Source organism: Plectropomus leopardus, chromosome 12 (assembly GCF_008729295.1).
Source record: "Plectropomus leopardus isolate mb chromosome 12, YSFRI_Pleo_2.0, whole genome shotgun sequence".
Lineage (NCBI taxonomy): Eukaryota > Metazoa > Chordata > Actinopteri > Perciformes > Serranidae > Plectropomus > Plectropomus leopardus.
The window spans coordinates 31070798-31088586 of NC_056474.1; the positions used below are offsets into that span (position 1 = coordinate 31070798).

Here is a 17789-nt window from a genome sequence, read left to right on the forward strand (position 1 = left end):
TGCATTTGTTTCTGGGTCCAACAGCACCCAGACCTGAAAGCTAGGCAGAGCTTCACTCTAATTGCTTTTTCCACAGAGCCTGAGAAGGGTGCACCTTTCCCAGCGATGCTACATTGTGCCATAGAATAGCTGCTGGTATGGCACCCGCACCTGAGCACTCCATGGTGAAACACTTGAGTCTCGTCTTTGCTGTTGACAAACCCACAAGGCTCAGTCAAAAGGCAAAGCCTGTCAAAAAGAGGTTCAACTCATTGGTTTCCTCTCCACGGAAGTCTTTGGTAAAGGGCGAAAGACTTGTGCATTATGAAGAGAAACCAGAGCATGTACAGCCCCCTGCAGCGGAGCAGCCAAAGACTCTAGTGGTCCCAGTCATTACTCTCATGGTAAGCCTCGCTTGTGCCGCCTTCCAATTCCCAGGTCACAGGCACAACCCTTCCCTTGCCCACATTATCTCAGGGGCAACATTCCTTCGGTCAGGAGACCACAGAATTCATTTTTTTGCCACAACTCCAGGCCTTGAGGACCGCATTCCAGGGTGCACCATTCCTGGTGGACCATTCCTGGTGGCGCTGCAAATCCAGGTTGATGCGTGGAGTGAATAAGGCAAGCCCCTTTTTCAGCTCCTGCTGCCAAAATTCTGTTTAATATTGTCATGTCAAGGAAATTGTGTTAAGTTGTTTTTTGTCTTGTGTCCATGTTGTATTGTGATTTCCTGTTTTATTTTGAAATCCTAACTCTCTTCTCATTTCAGGTCACCTTACTTCCTCCCTTTGTGTGTTTTCCCGTCATTATGATTGTCGGCCCCGCCCTGATTGTCTCCACATGTTTCCCCTTATATATAGTCTGTGTCTCCCTTTGTCCTGTGCCAGTTCGTCTTGTCTCGTCAGCCAGTGAACCAGTGAACCAGTGCCGTATTCATGCAAAGTCTTGTTGTTGCTCAAGTTTTTGTATTGTTCATGTTTGAAACCTATTTTTATTTTGATACTTTGTTGGACTCAAGTTTTCTGTTACCTCGTAAGAGTGAATTTTTGTTGATACTTTGTTGATTTCTAGTTTTCCTGCAACCTCATTTGAGTGAATTTGTGTTGATACTTTGTTTCCTTATCTCTGAGTATTTTTGTTGTTACTTTTCCTCTTCGGAGTGATTTTGTGTTTTGCATTTGTTTTTGTAAGAGACTTTTTGCTGCCTTATATAATAAAGTGTTTTTTGACTTTTGATATCTGGTGTCGTGCATTTGGGTTCATTCCAGTTCAGTCTTGTCAAATATGTTATCCCCTTATAGAAGACATATCAAATATTAAAAATAAATACTAGAATATGTGAGTTAACAAACGAAGAAAGCGCTTTACCGAGAAAGAATTACAGATTACAAAAAAAAACGAAACCCAAAAAACAACACAAAAAAAACAAATCCAAAAAACCCCCGATACATTCACTCTGTTTCTGAACAGCATTATAGCTGCTGTGGTTCTATTGGAAATATTATTTTCCATCTATCTTTGATGGCATCCCAGCCCCATTTCAGCATTTCGAACTTACATACTTATAAAGCAAATTTCCATTTTAATCCAGTTAACCACTCCATGCGCAGGCCATTTTAATGACCCACCGACAACAGATTGTCGAGTATTCCATACCTTTGTTTTGGTCAAAGATATTAAGAAAACTAAGGGCTTTTCTGCACACTTCACCTCACGCTGTATTACACAATCATAGTCAACTGAAGACAGGACAGTGCTTTTTAACATCATCTTTTAGGACATTCATCAAACTTCTTGGACCATTTAACATGTAATGAAAATACTCTGGCATAGATTCAGCTTTTCAGAAGCTATTGTCCCATACGGTCACAAAACGCAGGGGAACCAAGAGTCAAAATTTCAAAACAAGTTGACATTTATTTACGAAGGTGCTGGATAATAAAGAACATATGTGACTGTAAAAAAATCACTTCTAACTTGAGAGAGATATGAGGGAGATCTCAAATCCTCTCTCTTTTAATGTACTCATAACCTCTCCAAAAAAAAATCAAATATTGTTTTGGTCAGAGGTTTTCTAACTGAAGAGTGCATTGGAACATGTTTGCTAAATGTAGCAAGGTTGGCAGTATGTCTGCCTTAACAGCCATCACCTTCCCAACATACGACAAGTTTCTGTTCTTCCATAGTCCAATTTTTTGTTCAACCAAACGTAGTTTCAGAGACCAGTTATAGAGTCCATCACCCTCAGGTTTTCCAAATGTGATACCTAGAATCTCCATAGGGCCTGTGACATAAACTCAACCCACCAATGACATGTGTCCTCCAGCTCCATCTTCCCAGGAATTTGTACTGTGTTTTCCTTTTGTTTAACCTGGAACCTGAAGCGAGAGAAAATTCCTCTAAAGTTTTAAGAGCTTCTTTTAGGCTGTTGTCATCCGCAACATACAGCACAGTGTCATCAGAATACTGTGATAACAATGACCTCCAGGCAGTGGTATCCCTCTAATATTTGGATTCGTTCTGATTAAACATGCTAGAGGCTCTGCATATAAAACATATAACAGAGGGCAGCCCTGGCAAAGGCCCCTCTTTTGTTTTATCTGCCTGCTCAGGTTACCGTTCACCATTACTCTGCTGTTAATATCATTATACAGAAGCTTAATCCAGTTCAGGAAAGTCAAACCAAAGCCAAAATGTTTTAAAGTTCTCATCAAAAAAGAATATTTAACTCAAAGGCTTTTTATTGGTCTAAACTGACACAGATCGCTGACAGGTTTTTGTCTTCTATATAAACTGGAATATCTCTGTGCAGCAGGATGTTCCAGGTTATCTTCCTCCCTTTTAATCCATTTGTCTGATTCACTCCAATGATAAAAGGCATGGCAGTGGATAAGCGGTTGGTGATGACTTTAATATTTTATAGTCTACACACGACATGATCAGTGGCCAATAATTTGCCAATAGCACTGGGTCATCTTTTCAATAAAGCAAGGATACCACTCCCTCTCTCATACTTCTACTCATTTTACCACATTTGAGTATTTTATTGTATTGTATTTCCAACAAATGTTTTCCTATTATATCCCAAAAAGAAATGTAAAACTCCCTTGTAAGTCCATCTATACCATTATACTTTTTTTTTTTTTTTATCTTTCATAGATTTTAATGCAATATTTAGTTCGTACATTTAGTTAGTAGTTTTACGGCTATTGGAATTTGTTTGTCCAAACAATTTATGATCTCATTTCCTTTTTCAGTATCAATGTCTTCTGCCTGGAAGAGTTTGCAACAGTGCTGTCTAGTCATTTCCACCATTTCATTTATATCTTCACAAACATCACCGCTGTCTTTCTTTAATTCAGATATAGACCTCCTTTTTCCACGAGCACATGCTTTTTTAAAGAAATATAAGGAACATTTTTCATCTTCTTTCTCATTTCTCTCTTTGGAGTTTAAAGGCAAAAACCTGAGCTCTTTGTTCAAACATTTCTTGTTGATTTTCTGTAGTACAGCCAATTTATCCCTAACCATAATTTTACCAGATGAGTTAGACACTTTGAATCTCTTAGTTACTTATATATAAGTTATAAAAGGACCTGTACTGATTTTTGGATCTTTTCTTACCAAAGTCAAGTATATATTATTGTGTCCTCCCACCACTCCAAGGCAGAGTGATTGAAGCACTTTAATTCAACACATTTAACAAAAAAGGTCTGGAAATTGTCTCTAAATGTCTTATCACCTAAAATGTCATTGTTTATTTTCCAATATCCTTTACCATAATTTGGTGTTTTATAGTCAACAGAGACTGACAGACAATTATGATCTGAGTAGAAAACAGGAGATATTTGCACAGATGATGTCATTGTACCCTGTGGGACAAAGACGTAATCAATTCTACTCTTGTCCCCTCTTTTATTTTCCCATGTAAAACCAGGGTTCCTTTTATCAAACAACCTATAAACATCGATAAAACAAAAATTTCCTAGCAGGGATTTAAGAGGTGACACATTATTCCCCCTGTCTAGAGAGGTGTTGAAGTCACCTCCAACATATAACAGATCTATTAGTCATGAAACAACAATCAAGGGAGTTAAAGAGTTCTCGTCGTGCAGTAGGATCAGTATGTGCATAAATGTTAGTTATTCTCAACTGTTTTCCCTTCCAGTTAACATCAACACTGCCTTGAGCAGGAGGGAAGCTGCCTTTTATCTCTATGTTTTTATGTCCACAGAGAATCCATACTCCAGTGGAGTATACCCCTCCCACGCTCCATCTGGAGTCCCCTTAAGCCACTCCTTTGTGAATTTAAAAATGTCATTGTCATCTCTTAGATGTACCTTTTGGAGAAGACCCAAGTAGTATAAGCTCACTTTTGCGCATGCATGTGAAATGTGTGTGCACGGTTGCGTGCATGCGCTCCGCCCGCCCCCTTATGTGCGCATGCACATTGCCCCTCCCTCTCTATATGTGCACGCATATGCCCAGCCCCTTTGTCTCTTTATATCTGGCTCTCTGTTGGCTGTTGTGGTAGCGGATGTGACGCTTTTAGCTCCTCCTGCTGAAGGTAAGTGGTTATAAGCCAGGCCCCCAGGAAGTGCACCACCCTCTGAAGCAAAATTTACATAGTGGCCGAAAGTGGAACTACAGCATCACGTGATGCACACTGACCCAGAAAGACTTTTCCCCATTTGTTAACATTGGGAAAGAGACCTCCTTAAATCACTGGATATTTTTTTTTGAGACATGTTGACTTTTCAGAATGCATTTTTTTATAGCCATTATTAAAAACATTAAGTTCTAAAGACCTCTTGACCGGTAACTAACATGTAACTCTAAGAGTTTCTGACACGGCACAGGCTTCGTACCGGCCATAGTAATGGATATTTTTGCTGTAATTCATCATTTTTTAATCACAATTCATCTTTTTTCACATTTTACAACACATCCATACGCTGTTGGCTGTAAAGCCTGTAATATGGACGTCTTACCGTGTTTGTATCAGAGACCATATATACAGTCCACGGTCAGTATTCAAACTACCGATTATCAGTGAGCAGCGGAGTCAATGCTCAGGAACACTCGGCCGCGTCTCGGCTCAGCTGTCGTTAATCACTTCTTTGCATGCTCTATGGACTAGTAGATCCGGGTATTTTACACTTTTCTAAACCTGGAAAAAGAGTTTTCTCTGCTTCATGCGCCACTGAGCAGCTCTCATAGGAATGAATGAAGCCCCGCCCCCACGGCTGTATCCAGACTTCATTATAATACATCCATGCTAAGCGTGTGATTTTATCCATTTTGTCTCTGGTGCTTCTTTGGGTCGATTGTTCGTGGTTCATCCGATTTCAATGCATTTCAGCGGACTTCAGCTAACTTTTCAGCAGACTTTTCAGCAGACTTTTCAGCGCATTTCATCTGACAAGACTTTTTTTTCCTCTGAAATCAAGCCAAAAGACCGATCATTTATACCATGGCAAGCAATGGACACAAGGATGACTCCCACAAGGTCTCTGATGAAATAGGTATGTCTCCCATTGCCCTACTTAGTAATGCAGACGTGGATGTTGCCCCTTGCAAAATGAGACGTGGAGAGGATAAAATGAAGACATCAGTGCAGTCTGAATTTCAGAGAGGGTTTGAGAGGGTCAATGGGTACGTTCACTCAGTGAAATATATTGGTGGGAGGGTTGTGCTATGTGTGGGTACTAGTGCAGGCATGGGCAATCTGGATGGGGATACGTGGAGCGGATGCATGTCTTTATGTGTCCCAGTGGGTCAGTGCGACCGGTCCTAAAATATATCGTGTTGAATCGGATCGTTTCATCAGAAATCTCCAAAAGACGTAAAACGGCTGCTAAAACACGCAAGGCTGCCAGAAAGAAGCCAACTGTCAAATGAGGCAGAGCACCTCCTCCAGGATCTTCTCAAAAGACATATTCTAGACACATTTTTTTTTCTTCTGGCTAAAATAACCATGGCTCTCATCCATAACCAATTGGAAGAATGTGCTAAAACTGAGATGGATCTGTTCACCATTCCATACACACAGACATCTATTGAAAAATCTACATTTATAGAAATTTCTCCAATAAATGCAATCACCAGCTCTGGTCCATTAGAATTCTATATTTCCTCCAGTAATGAAGATTATTTGGATCTTAACGAATACTTGGGAAGGCGTCTGAACGCAGCATAAGAAAAGTGATGGTGATCCTGTGTGTATGGGCGTAAGGATTACAATTGCTGATGGTACAAACCTGGCTAAATACGCAGATGTGGGTTTTAGAAAACTGTCTGGGATGCACGCTCTTCTCTCAGTTTGATATAATACCGGGAGACAGGCTTATAACACAATCTTCCAACACCTACCAAAACCACAGTTCAGCACGGGATTTTTTTGCAAAGATACTTGTCATCACATGAACGGTGTGTCTATATGTGGCGACACGGGGGGGGGTTAGTACAAGTCACCTGGAGAATTGTACTAACCCTTTCCACAGTAGTTAAAGCACACAAGTTCATTCACTGATGAAAGCTTGAGACCGGGTCCAGCGTAAAAAATTAAGTTAATTTTATTTAACAATATATTATTTTACTTAACACGGTACAATAAAATCGTTATACACACACACCACGCACGCACTCACCCCTAAACAAACCCCACAAAATACACAAAGAGAAAGACAAATAACTAAATTAGGTTTTACATCAGGGTTAAATTAATGAACCACACATAAATTAACAAAACCCCACGCAAAATACACAAAGAAGGGACAAATAACTAAATTGGGTTTTACATCAAATAAAAAAGAAAAATAAGAACCAAAGAAAAATAATCAAGAATAAGTAAGCCAAAACAAACATGCAAAACAACACAAACAATAAGCAAAGAAATAAAATAACAACTATCAAAAGTAACTAAACCCCAGTACACATGCAACACAATAGTAAAGAAAAAGAAACTATTACTAATAAACTTCAGTCCATGCTTAGGAAAAGGTTAAGATATGCACAGCCCAGGGTAGGGACAGCAATCACCTTGCCAGCAACAGCACGGTTGGAGACGTAGAGGCGGATGAATGGAAATAAACAATCGCCACACAAACAGGCACGCAAAACAGCAGCCGGCCGACGCGGTGTGCGGGGGAGGCGGAGTTGGAGCTGGTGGAAAGGATCGCACACACGTGTACCCTGCCATTGAAAGACATATATTAGGATCTAAAAATTAACTATGCCGGTAACTTGGCATCACGATGTCTACATACCGTCAGGAGTTGAATGAGCATCACAAAGTGAGGAAGAGAAGCACTCTGCGCCACAGCGGCATAATTACAAACGTGGCAGACCACGGAATACTCTCCCACGCTGCAGCACGCAAGATGAGGTGCAGGGGAGAGACATTCACCACCCGGCAATTAACGCCGACAAGGGAGAGGAAGACCCAAGTCCAGGCACTGTATGAGAGACAAAAGCCAATGTTGATAATGACCGCGAAACTTTATGAAAAGCACACAGAACCATGGATCACTGCACATACCCGAGATTGGCGAGCCAAGCGATCCGGCCGTGAGGCGATCAGGTGAAGCTACTGGTGGAAGCGGAGCACCCGGAAGCTTCGAGGCAAGAGAGCTCCCAGGGCACAACCACCCACCTTTATAGACTGTGCCCCCAGCAGAGACATGCTGATCCTGCGGCACTAATTAAGGCACCGCACAGCTACAGCCATACTGCTACATATAGATGGCGACAACCAGGAGATGGTGGCAAGAGGCCGATACACTGGAAATAGCCGGATCGTTGAATTAATCTCACCAATACATGCAGATTTGCTTTTTCAAGAGAAAGTACTGCTTAATGGTGTGGACTTATCTTTGAAATTCATACGTTTGAAAGATGAATTTTCTCTAATGACAGTTTGTAAAAAAGGTCGCAGTCACACCTCCTGTCAGACTGGCACACAGCAGAGCGCAACAGCACACGAATGCCGAATATGCTATAAATAGGGTGTCTTTAAAAACTTTCTCCATCCCCACCGGAACAAGGCTGTGCAACCAAGAAAACTTGTTCATAGGCCAAATTCCAAAGACAGTTGACGTCGCTTTCACGGATAGCGAAGGATATAAAGGAAGTTATACGCTTAATCCCTTTAATTTTGAGCACTAAGACGCAGAGTCTGTAAGCGGACAGGCAGTCCTATCCGGGTAAACCGCCCCAGCCTATTTTTCAGAGAAGTCAGTACGTGCGAGAGCATTACCAATTTGTACAAACCACCGGTCGTCATCTAAAGGACAGATCATTGGCTATAACTCGCAAGGATTTTGGTGCAGGCTACACGCTATTCTGTTCCAACTTGGAGCCTGATGAAGGGTGTTCAGGAAATGTGTTGCTCATTAAAACAGGCAACGTCCGACTGGAAGTCCGTTTCAGAACACCTCTACCACGCACTGTCAATCTGATATGCTATTCTGTTTTTGATTCAATTATTGAAATCTCAAACAGAGGACAAGTGCTTTTGGACTACTACTAAAAAATAAAAATAAAGCGATATGAATACCATAGAGTTAACTAGTATTGTGAAAAAAATTATGATTAAAGGTATGAATTTTCTGGGAGTACTGGCATGTGACCAGCAAGCACTGGGTGGCTATTTATATTGCAAAAGAAAAACAAGCTTATTTCTTTGACAGTTTTGGCAACCCTCCTGACTTCTGTTTTCTGCCTGAGATAAACAATTTCCTTGTGAAAAACTCTAAGGATGCACCTCTTTAAAGAAGACAAGTTCAAAGTGACAATGCAATGATGTGTGGTCAGCATTGTGTGTTTTTTCTGTATTGTGTACAAATAGGAATGCCTTATACACAATTGATGAACATGTACAAGACTAGTCTGATTTGTAACAATGCCATGGTTTGTCGATTTGTAAACAAAATAAAACCCACTGCTGTGTCGTGAAGATAATTTTACATGTGTGCAATGTGTTAAATAATGTTATGTAACAATGATAATTCCCAAAAAAAGACACGTTTTGAGAAACATGACAATGGTTCAAAGACATTTCTTTACATTTTAATGGGCAACAACAAATGGCAATGTTTGCTTACACCATGTATGTAAAGCATACATAAAAAAAGAAGAAAAATAAATTTGTTATGTTGTTGATAATTATTTATCTGAAGTAAAAAATACACACACAAAGAAAATATATTATTTATTTTACAGTACAAAAAAAAATTAAAAAATTAAAAACATTAATTTTGTCACTGTTACATTATTTGGCTAAAGTAAAGAAACATACATTTGTTCACCAGGCCTGATATACACAAGATAGATTAGAAAAAAAGAAAAATGAATATAACAGTCCCTTCGTCGCAGACAAATCGATAATCTAACCATTCATTGTCAGTGTCTGACCTTAACTGTTTTGACCCATGTGTGCGAAGAGGAGTGCTATAACTGTGTGAGTCACCCCTCACCCATCTCCTCCTCTTACCTGCAGATTTAGGATGTGACATAAAACTCTGGGATGGCCGATACATTTAAGTACATTTAAGTTGGCCAGTGTGGTCTAGAAACATCAGAAACGGTGTGCTTTGCTGTAACGTTTTTTATCAAATCGTACAAGTGCGAGCCTCTGATTGGTCATTGGTTAATAATAATTTCACCCTGGTCATTCCATGATACATCTGATGCACGGACCAATGCCGCCAAAATGTGCTCTGTATTTTTTTTTGTTTTTTTGAGCATGTGTCTCAAAACCTCCTCCACCACCACGTCCTTTACACCGACATCATCATTAACATGATGTGCAGTATCCTGAGTCGTACAAGCCGCATCGTTACTTTCAGCGGGCAAAGATAAAGTCAATACAGTCTTTTCACATTCTCCCTGCTTTATCAATGATAGGTATCTCTGGAGAATATGTGCATATTTTTTAGCTTTCTCATACACGTTCAAGGCTGACACTTGCAACACCTCAGTCATGGCTTTGTCCAGCTCATTCAGTGCCACATGCCTAATGGATCCTATGCTCATTTTTTTTTAACCCATGGATGATTAGACTGGTATCAAATGGAATGGCTGCACCTAATAAAGGCAGTAAAAATCCACCAGATTGGTTAATGGTCTTTCTTTTTTTCAAAATGTTGACCTTTTTGTCGGCAATCATTCTATTATTGACTTTTTCTTTTGCAACTATTTGTACTGCCACTTCTCATCACATTGAGGGCTACTTAACACAGTGCATTAATAAAGTCAATGCTTGCATTACTAATAATAACCTCTTGCACGCTCTGCAATGATTTATATAACAACTCCAGCAGCAGAAGATTTCTCTGCACACGTGACAACATCTTTAGCACCCCCTTTATTTATTTCTTTTTGGAGTATATACAACCGTCTGGTCTGAGAGCAAATTGGTTCTGAGTCTTAAATATTATATACTTATATATAATCTATGAGAAAATACCCAAAGGAGATGCCAGTTGCATCATTAAACCCTTCAAAAAAAAAAAAAATTGGTGTTACCCAGAAACCTTTGTCTGTCTAAAAGTGAAATTTGGTATTTATCCCTGGGATTATTAAACAGAACTAGGTAGTTGGTGTTTAAACTAATGGTTCGACTGGATTTACCCTGCATAAACAAATTCTGAACTAAATAAATACAACTTAAATTTCTATGGTGAACATATTTGGTGAATACATTTTGTACCTCTATGTTATTACTAGTGTCATCCATCAAATCATCTATAATAAGCAAATTGTTTTTGGCAGACCGTTTACAAAGTTGATGTCTCTCATCTGAAGGAGTTGATTATACAAAGGCTGCCAGCAGGAGTAAATGTAAACAATGATGTCAATATTGTGCAAAATAACCCTTGATGCATTTTCAATAACACTCTTGACAAAAAAAGTCTTTCTGCAATTAGAAGGACTGCTAACCACCAGACTGAACAGGTGTTATAGTCTGCCATCAAACTCTTGATCTGATTTAATATCCATATGGTAGTGTGGTGTAATCAGACAGCACCCTGCGCTTGTTGTACACTACCTGAACTTTTTAAACAACTGTTTCATTCTTAAGAGGAAACACATTTGATGGTGTCAGATACAGCTGTCAAATGAGCGCCTGTGTTCTAGTTGGCTACAAACGCATGAACTAACCCAGCCAATGACTCGTGGGTAACCACTTTAGCATTTACAGCATAAGTGTTACACCTTTGCACATCACCTGAGTCTTCTCCTGATGTGTGTGATAAGCGTAGCACTTTGGTCCCCCTGACACAAACTCTGTGATGTAGTCCTCCCCAGGACCTCCATCATTTTACTCATCAGTCAGTTCCCCTAGGTACGGACCCAAGGGAGGAACCCACTCCCTGGGTCAAGAGGTAAAAATCACAGAGTCTGTGTCACAGTACAAAACATGGTGCTGCAGCTTGTCCAGCAGATCATACAACATAAGATGGGCATAAGCGGTAGTCATGGCAACTAAGAACACATTTACATCCTTTACCCTGGACCCCCTATCATCAGCATGACACCATTAAACCATGGCCACATCATTAGAGATGAAACATAACTGTCTTGCGTCATAATGGTCACGAAACATTAACTGTGTGAATCTGGCTGAATCTGTAATTAACTTGCATGCCACCATGTTGCACCTCATGCTGAACCTGTCCCACAAAGAGTTCAGGAGTAATTTATTACAACTCCTGACAGCCTTGTTAACACGGATCTTGGCCGGGTCTAACCTGATGCCCTCCTTCTCATAGTACTCAGCTATGTATTTTTGCTGGTCCTCAGGAGTTTTCACGTATATAGGGTAAACAGATGCCTCCTGTTTGCTTTTCAGAAATGTCTTGACATAGTCCTTGAACAAACTGTCAGTCTTGTCGGGGAAATGCCACACTTCATCAATGTAGACAATTCGGTACCCATATATATCACGATATATGGTGCACGCCTTGTGCAGCACCTCTACATCATTAACACAATAGCAGCGCATTTCTGCCTAGAAATCAAAGGTTTTCCCGCAGACTGTGTCATACCACGCCATGAATTTAACCCTCTCACACTCACTCATGCTTTTATAACAGTAACAAGAGAGGTCTGGATGATACATAATACTCATAAGCCCTAGTGTTGAACCCGTGGGGGATATACTCCTTTTCTAGGTCCTCAAAACCCAAGGCTGTTGGTGTTTTGGCCAGACGCATGGGTAAAAAGCTAAATAAATATATCCACTGCAGTTGGTATGCCTTGTCATACATAAGGATGACTCTACTACCTCTCATGGTTACAATAGAAGCGATCCTGTGTTTGACAAAGTACTCCAACAGGAGGTAGTTATCAAAACCTGACGCATTGTGAGCAATAAAAGTGTAGCCGCAGAATTTTGGACACCTGTAATATTTCACAAAAGCACTTACACACTTTAGAGTGTTGAAACAAAACTTGTTTCCATCCATGTCCATTGCACACAGAAAATTGGCCTCATGCCATCATTGTAACGGGTCTCAAAATCATACAGAACATAATTTTCATTGGGCTCTTGTTTTTCAAGAGGTTGGAAAAAACATTGATGAGGAAGGTCGCCATCTAACTGGCGCTCCCTGCAGCGTGCGCACACAATGGGTGCGCACTTGTGGTGGTGTTTCCAATGCCTGTATGTTTTACCACATGCCTTGCAGTATTTCATTGTGTCACATGGAATTACATTGTGTGTGGTCTCTTTTGACTTGTGTTGTAGTGGATTTGCAGATGAGTTTACATTTATCACATTTCAGTGTTGTGCCTCGCCACTTCTGTTTTGTGCAACCATAACTACAAACTCCAATTCATGATCTGATATAGAAGTGTTGTTGCTCTGTAACACTTGAGCAATTTCTTCCATACACAGATCTAAATTGTAGTCATTATTCGCATTTAAAATGGTCTGTACGTCGTTGGCCAAGGATGGCCCTCTCAAAACAACATTCAAAACACTGCCGGGTTGTGGAGCCTCTAGCGCCTGATCAATAACATCACCCATCTCTCTTTGACCCTAACAGGCACTTGCTCTGGGTTGTTCACACCAACGTTTCAGAAATCAACATGCTGGCGCAACTCTAAAGCATTAAAAGCCAGTATATCCCTAACTTGAGCCTGTCCCCTAGAACCCTGCTGAACATCGCCATGACCACCAACTGACACAACCAATGGCTCAATTTGCATTTTACGACCAGATTCTGCCACAGTGCCGTTGACATTACCTGACAAATGACTGCCCAGCAAGTGTGCTGCAGACCCAGTGGCAACAGCATCAGCAGCAGCAACAGATGCTACAGAATTATCAGAGATGACAAATGCACCTGCAGAAGCTACAGAAGTAGAACATGTATGGGGAGTTTTATTGGAGTTGTTTGATGTAGCAGCAGCAGCAGCAGCAGCAGCAGCAAGACCTGCTTTATGCTTACACCTGCGCTGCATGTGGCATGTGTGGTAAAACATCAAGTTTCTTCGTCATGTCATCAGACCAATGTTTGAAAGCTACAAAATAAGGACGTGTATGAGAAGTTGTATTGGTGTTATTATTACTTTTAACAACTGACCGACCAGTTTTGATAAGATTTTTAAGTATGGACTCCAGATGGCTAAGTCTGTTGTCAACTTGTTTTAATTTGGTATCAAGTTTGTTATTAATTTGGGTTGAGTCTGTCTGTTATTAACTGGCGCAATGACTCCTGCTCACAGATCTGAGGTGTTTGCGAGTTGTTTTCAGTATTATCAACAGCAGGTAAATTATTAGACTTCATACACGTCAGTAAGCACATTCAACTCATCGTCTGTCAGCTAATGAAAATGTGTTTGATCTAATAAAGTATCCTCCTGGCTTTGACAAAGGGGCTCTATGGGGAGAAGATCAGAGACACCAGTTGCTCTATCACACGCTGCGTCACTAGCCTGACAGGCTTTATCAGACACTGTTTGAATCGATTTGTTAGACACAGGGACACTAGCTTGAACTTGTATATCAGACACTGGGACGCTAGCTTGAATTTGTATGTCAGCCACAGGGACACAGTCAACAGTTGCGTGAGTCTCTACACCATTATTCACCTAATCCTGTGAGACGGCATTTGTTACAACAGCCCCAGGTATAGTGCACCATTCATCAAACAACTCACCATTAAAGAAAACAGATTGCACATCACCTTGGATGTTGATCATGGGTTATTGTAGCAGTGGTGCATTCTCGCCCCCCTTGACGGTTACACACATACAGCCGTTTCTATTTCATCCAGGCACCCATACCTACAGGCAAATGATAGAAACACATTTTGAATACATGTAAACAACATTAAAGTTTGGATGAACCAAAAACCATAGCTTGTTTGTTTTGTTGTTGGGTTTTTTTTTTGTATTGTACATACCATGTATTGTTGCAGTGCCTTCTGCTGCTAGGTGGGAAGACTCTGCACCGCAGAGGTCGCATGTCTTGACTCCACTGCATGATTTTGTCTCATGGCCCAAGGCCTTACAGTTTCTGCAGCGTGTCTGGCTGCATGTGTCCGCAGAATGCCCGTATGAGTTGCATTTCTTACAGTGTCTTGTTTGGCCAGAATAGAAGAGGTATCCTCAGTCAGTCCTAATGTTAAAGATGGCTGGTGGATGGTGGTAGCCATCGAACCCCCCAGGATCTTCGTGGAGTTTTACTCTAAACTGCCTCTTCCCTATCCAGAGGCCTAGGGCGTCTTTTATTTCTCTAACCTCAGGGAGCACCGATACATGTCTATTCAAAAAATATTTCAATGTTTCTTCACTCACCCAGGGGTTGTACATGTGAACAGACACTATTCTGAAGTTGTTTCGACACAGCAACACAGTTTTGAAGTTTTTCAGCATAGTGGTGTCTAACTGGTTTGCTAGGCTACGAGCTTCTTCCATTCAGATCAGAGTGTTGAAAGTGACGTCGTAATAATTGCTGGCTGCATTCTACTGAAAGCATAGAATCTCCTCAGGCTTGATATTGAGAGCATTGAAAAGAACAATTCCTCCAAAGGTGACTCTCTCTGGAAAAGTATCATTGCCATCTTGAAAGTGAAATCTCAACGTGTTTTTTAAGACCGGTGGTCGTCCCATCATCTCAGAAACCGCCGACGTCAAGTTGCCATTTTGCTTTGTAGGGGTCACCATATGCATCCCATACACCGCTTGACTACAAAAGGTGCACAACAAAGGAGCGATCCTTATCGTAGCCAAAGGCCAAGAAGCGATGAGCTCCAACTGCTTGCTGCCCAGTGCAACATCCTGGCACAGGTCTCACTTTTCATGGTGCCATTGTTTTGATTGAGCATGACAATGGCCACTTGTGCAGCACCCCCACCGGGCACTCCATAGTGAAAAACTCCAGTCTCGTCTTTGCTGTTCACAAATGCACCAAATGTACAAGGCTCAGCCAAATGACAAAGCCCGTCAAAAATAGGTTCAACTCAATGGTGTTATTCTCCACAGAAGTCTTTAGTAAAAGGCGAAAGACTTGTGCACTATGAAGAGAAACCAGAGCATGTACAGCCCTCTGCACCGGAGCAGCCAAAGACCCTAGTGGTCCCAGTCATTACTCTCGCTTGTGCTGCCTTCCAAATCCCACTGCAATACCAGGTCAATGCATGGAGCGAATGGGGCAAGCCCCTTTTTCAGCTCCTGCTGCCAAAAATCTGTTTAATATGTTGTCACCTTATAGAGGACATATCAGATATTAAACTGATAAGAACAAATTGTTTTTCTTTTGAAAAGTTTTATTAAAATCACAACACATTACAACACATTTACCTCTTTTTAGACAAAGTTTTCCTTTAAAACTGCCAAGTAAATAAAATCTGATCGGGGGGGGGGGGCTTACCAGCAAGTCTGTTTGGGAGAGCGGAATGGTTCACGTTGCTCCAAACTTTTGAAGGCTCGCCAAGTGCAAGCCAGCGCACTGGACTTGCTGGTTCCCGCTCCTGCACAACAGAAATGAGAGAACGGTGGTCAGTTAAAATTTGCAACTCCTCTTGCTCGAGGCTACAATGCTTTAAAAAGGATCGGATAAAAGTGTAAGCAGGGGGCTAGTTAAAAGACACGGGTACTTTAAGATCACTGGGTAAAATCCTTAATCTCCTGAAGTAGGTCCCCATCCAGAACTGTGCCATTGCTGCTGTCTTGGGGTTTCTGGATGGGGCTGTGGCAGCTGTGACATGTAATGCTGTGTATCTACTTCCTAAAAACAGGTTAAGATCAGGTACTGCTTTTCCTCCTTTCTCCTTTGTTTTCTTCATGACACTCCTTTGCAGTCTCCCCCACTTTGATCCCCACAGGAAATAAAAGATAGTTATTTCCAGGTCCAGTATCACTCTTCTGGGTGGGATAAAAACAGAACCAATCAGTAAAAGCAAAGGTAAAATCACAGCTTTGATGATTAAAACCTTTCCTTCCATGGTCAGTCCTCTAAGTCCCCAGTACCCCAGTCTCTGTCTGACTTTCCCTACCATGTCCGGCCAATTTGCATTCCCTCCCCCTTCCCCATCAAATTTGATCCCGAGTATTTTCTGGTGCGTCGCAGTAACAGTCAGAGGTAGCCCCGTCGTCTCAGTAACTTTCCACGGCCCAAAAGGCTGGGCTTGGGTCTTACTTCTGTTAAGCTTTGACCCAGAGGCCCGCAACGTTAGATAAAATTCCAAGGGAAGCCCATCTTCTCTCTGGGGACTTCCCTGTTTTAAAACTCTGTATACATTTATTTAACTCTTGGATGCTAAAATCTTGCGTTAAAAAAACACTGTCCTCTATGGTATGTTCTACAAATTTTAAAACTTCGCTTATGGTGTCCTCATCAACTGGCTTTCCCCCATGGTATAGTTCTTCATAAAAACGTTCAATTGTTGTTTTCATTTCCTGTGTTGTTTCAGCAGTGAACCCATTTTCTTGATTTAGTTTTAAAATGCTTCCCCTTTTGTTTAAAATTTTTTAAAAAAAATATCTTCCCTTCACCTTTCTCTATCTCTCTTTCCTTACTCCTTAAAATAACACCTTTGCTTTTAATTTCTGCTAAGACTGACATTTCCCATTTGATTTCTTGTATTTCTGCGTTAAAATCCATCCCTTGTTGGTTTAGTTTAAATTATCTCTTAAGTCGTTTTTGCAGTCCCAACATGCGTCTGTTGTCCCTATCTTTTCTTTTTCTTACCTGCCTATCTAAAGGAAGTCTGGGTCCGACCCTTCACCATTTCCCACCAACGTGCACGTGTGTCGTAAAAGTCTTGAAGGGTCTGCCACTCTTGGTACTGCTCCCTGTACTGACTAACTAACTCCCTATCTTCTAAAAGGGAGCAGTTGAGTTTCCACAGACCACTTCCTGATGTCACACCCGAGGGTAGTGAGAGGGTGCAGGAAAGCATAACGTGATCGGAAAAAAAAAAAGGCGTCCTCTATCTAGCATCGGTTTTAAGTCCCTAGATAAAATGTAGTCTATGCGAGAGGCTCTGGTGCCATCACCACTGAACCAGGTGCAGCCCTCCTCTCTAGGATGCATGGCTTTAAAACAGTCCAACAGTTTAAAATCCCCTGCATATGCCCTGTAATAAAAAACCGATGTTTTGTCCATTTTAAAATCTTCCCTGCTCTTTTTCCTATCCTCCCTGTTCAGGATGCAATTAAAATCCCCTCCTACAACTAATGGTGCCCTACCTAGCATGTGGAACTGCAAGTCTTCTAAAAGTTCATACCTGTCATTTTTGTCATTAAAGCCATAAAAATCTTTGTCCATTAAAATCCCTTCCCATAAAAAGTCA

At 41.1% G+C, this 17789-nt stretch overlaps 2 non-coding genes and 1 pseudogene across 2 annotated transcripts; all 3 read right to left on the reverse strand.

The window, feature by feature from the left end:
* Positions 1-206: 206 nt before the first annotated feature.
* Positions 207-323, reverse strand: LOC121952050. The gene has a single exon (XR_006106424.1). It is a non-coding gene; the product is annotated as a U5 spliceosomal RNA (small nuclear RNA).
* A 15091-nt stretch (positions 324-15414) lies between these two features.
* On the reverse strand, positions 15415-15531 carry LOC121952049. The gene has a single exon (XR_006106423.1). It is a non-coding gene; the product is annotated as a U5 spliceosomal RNA (small nuclear RNA).
* Positions 15532-15585: 54 nt separating this feature from the next.
* On the reverse strand, positions 15586-15763 carry LOC121952048 (annotated as a pseudogene).
* Between the last annotated feature and the right edge of the window lie 2026 nt (positions 15764-17789).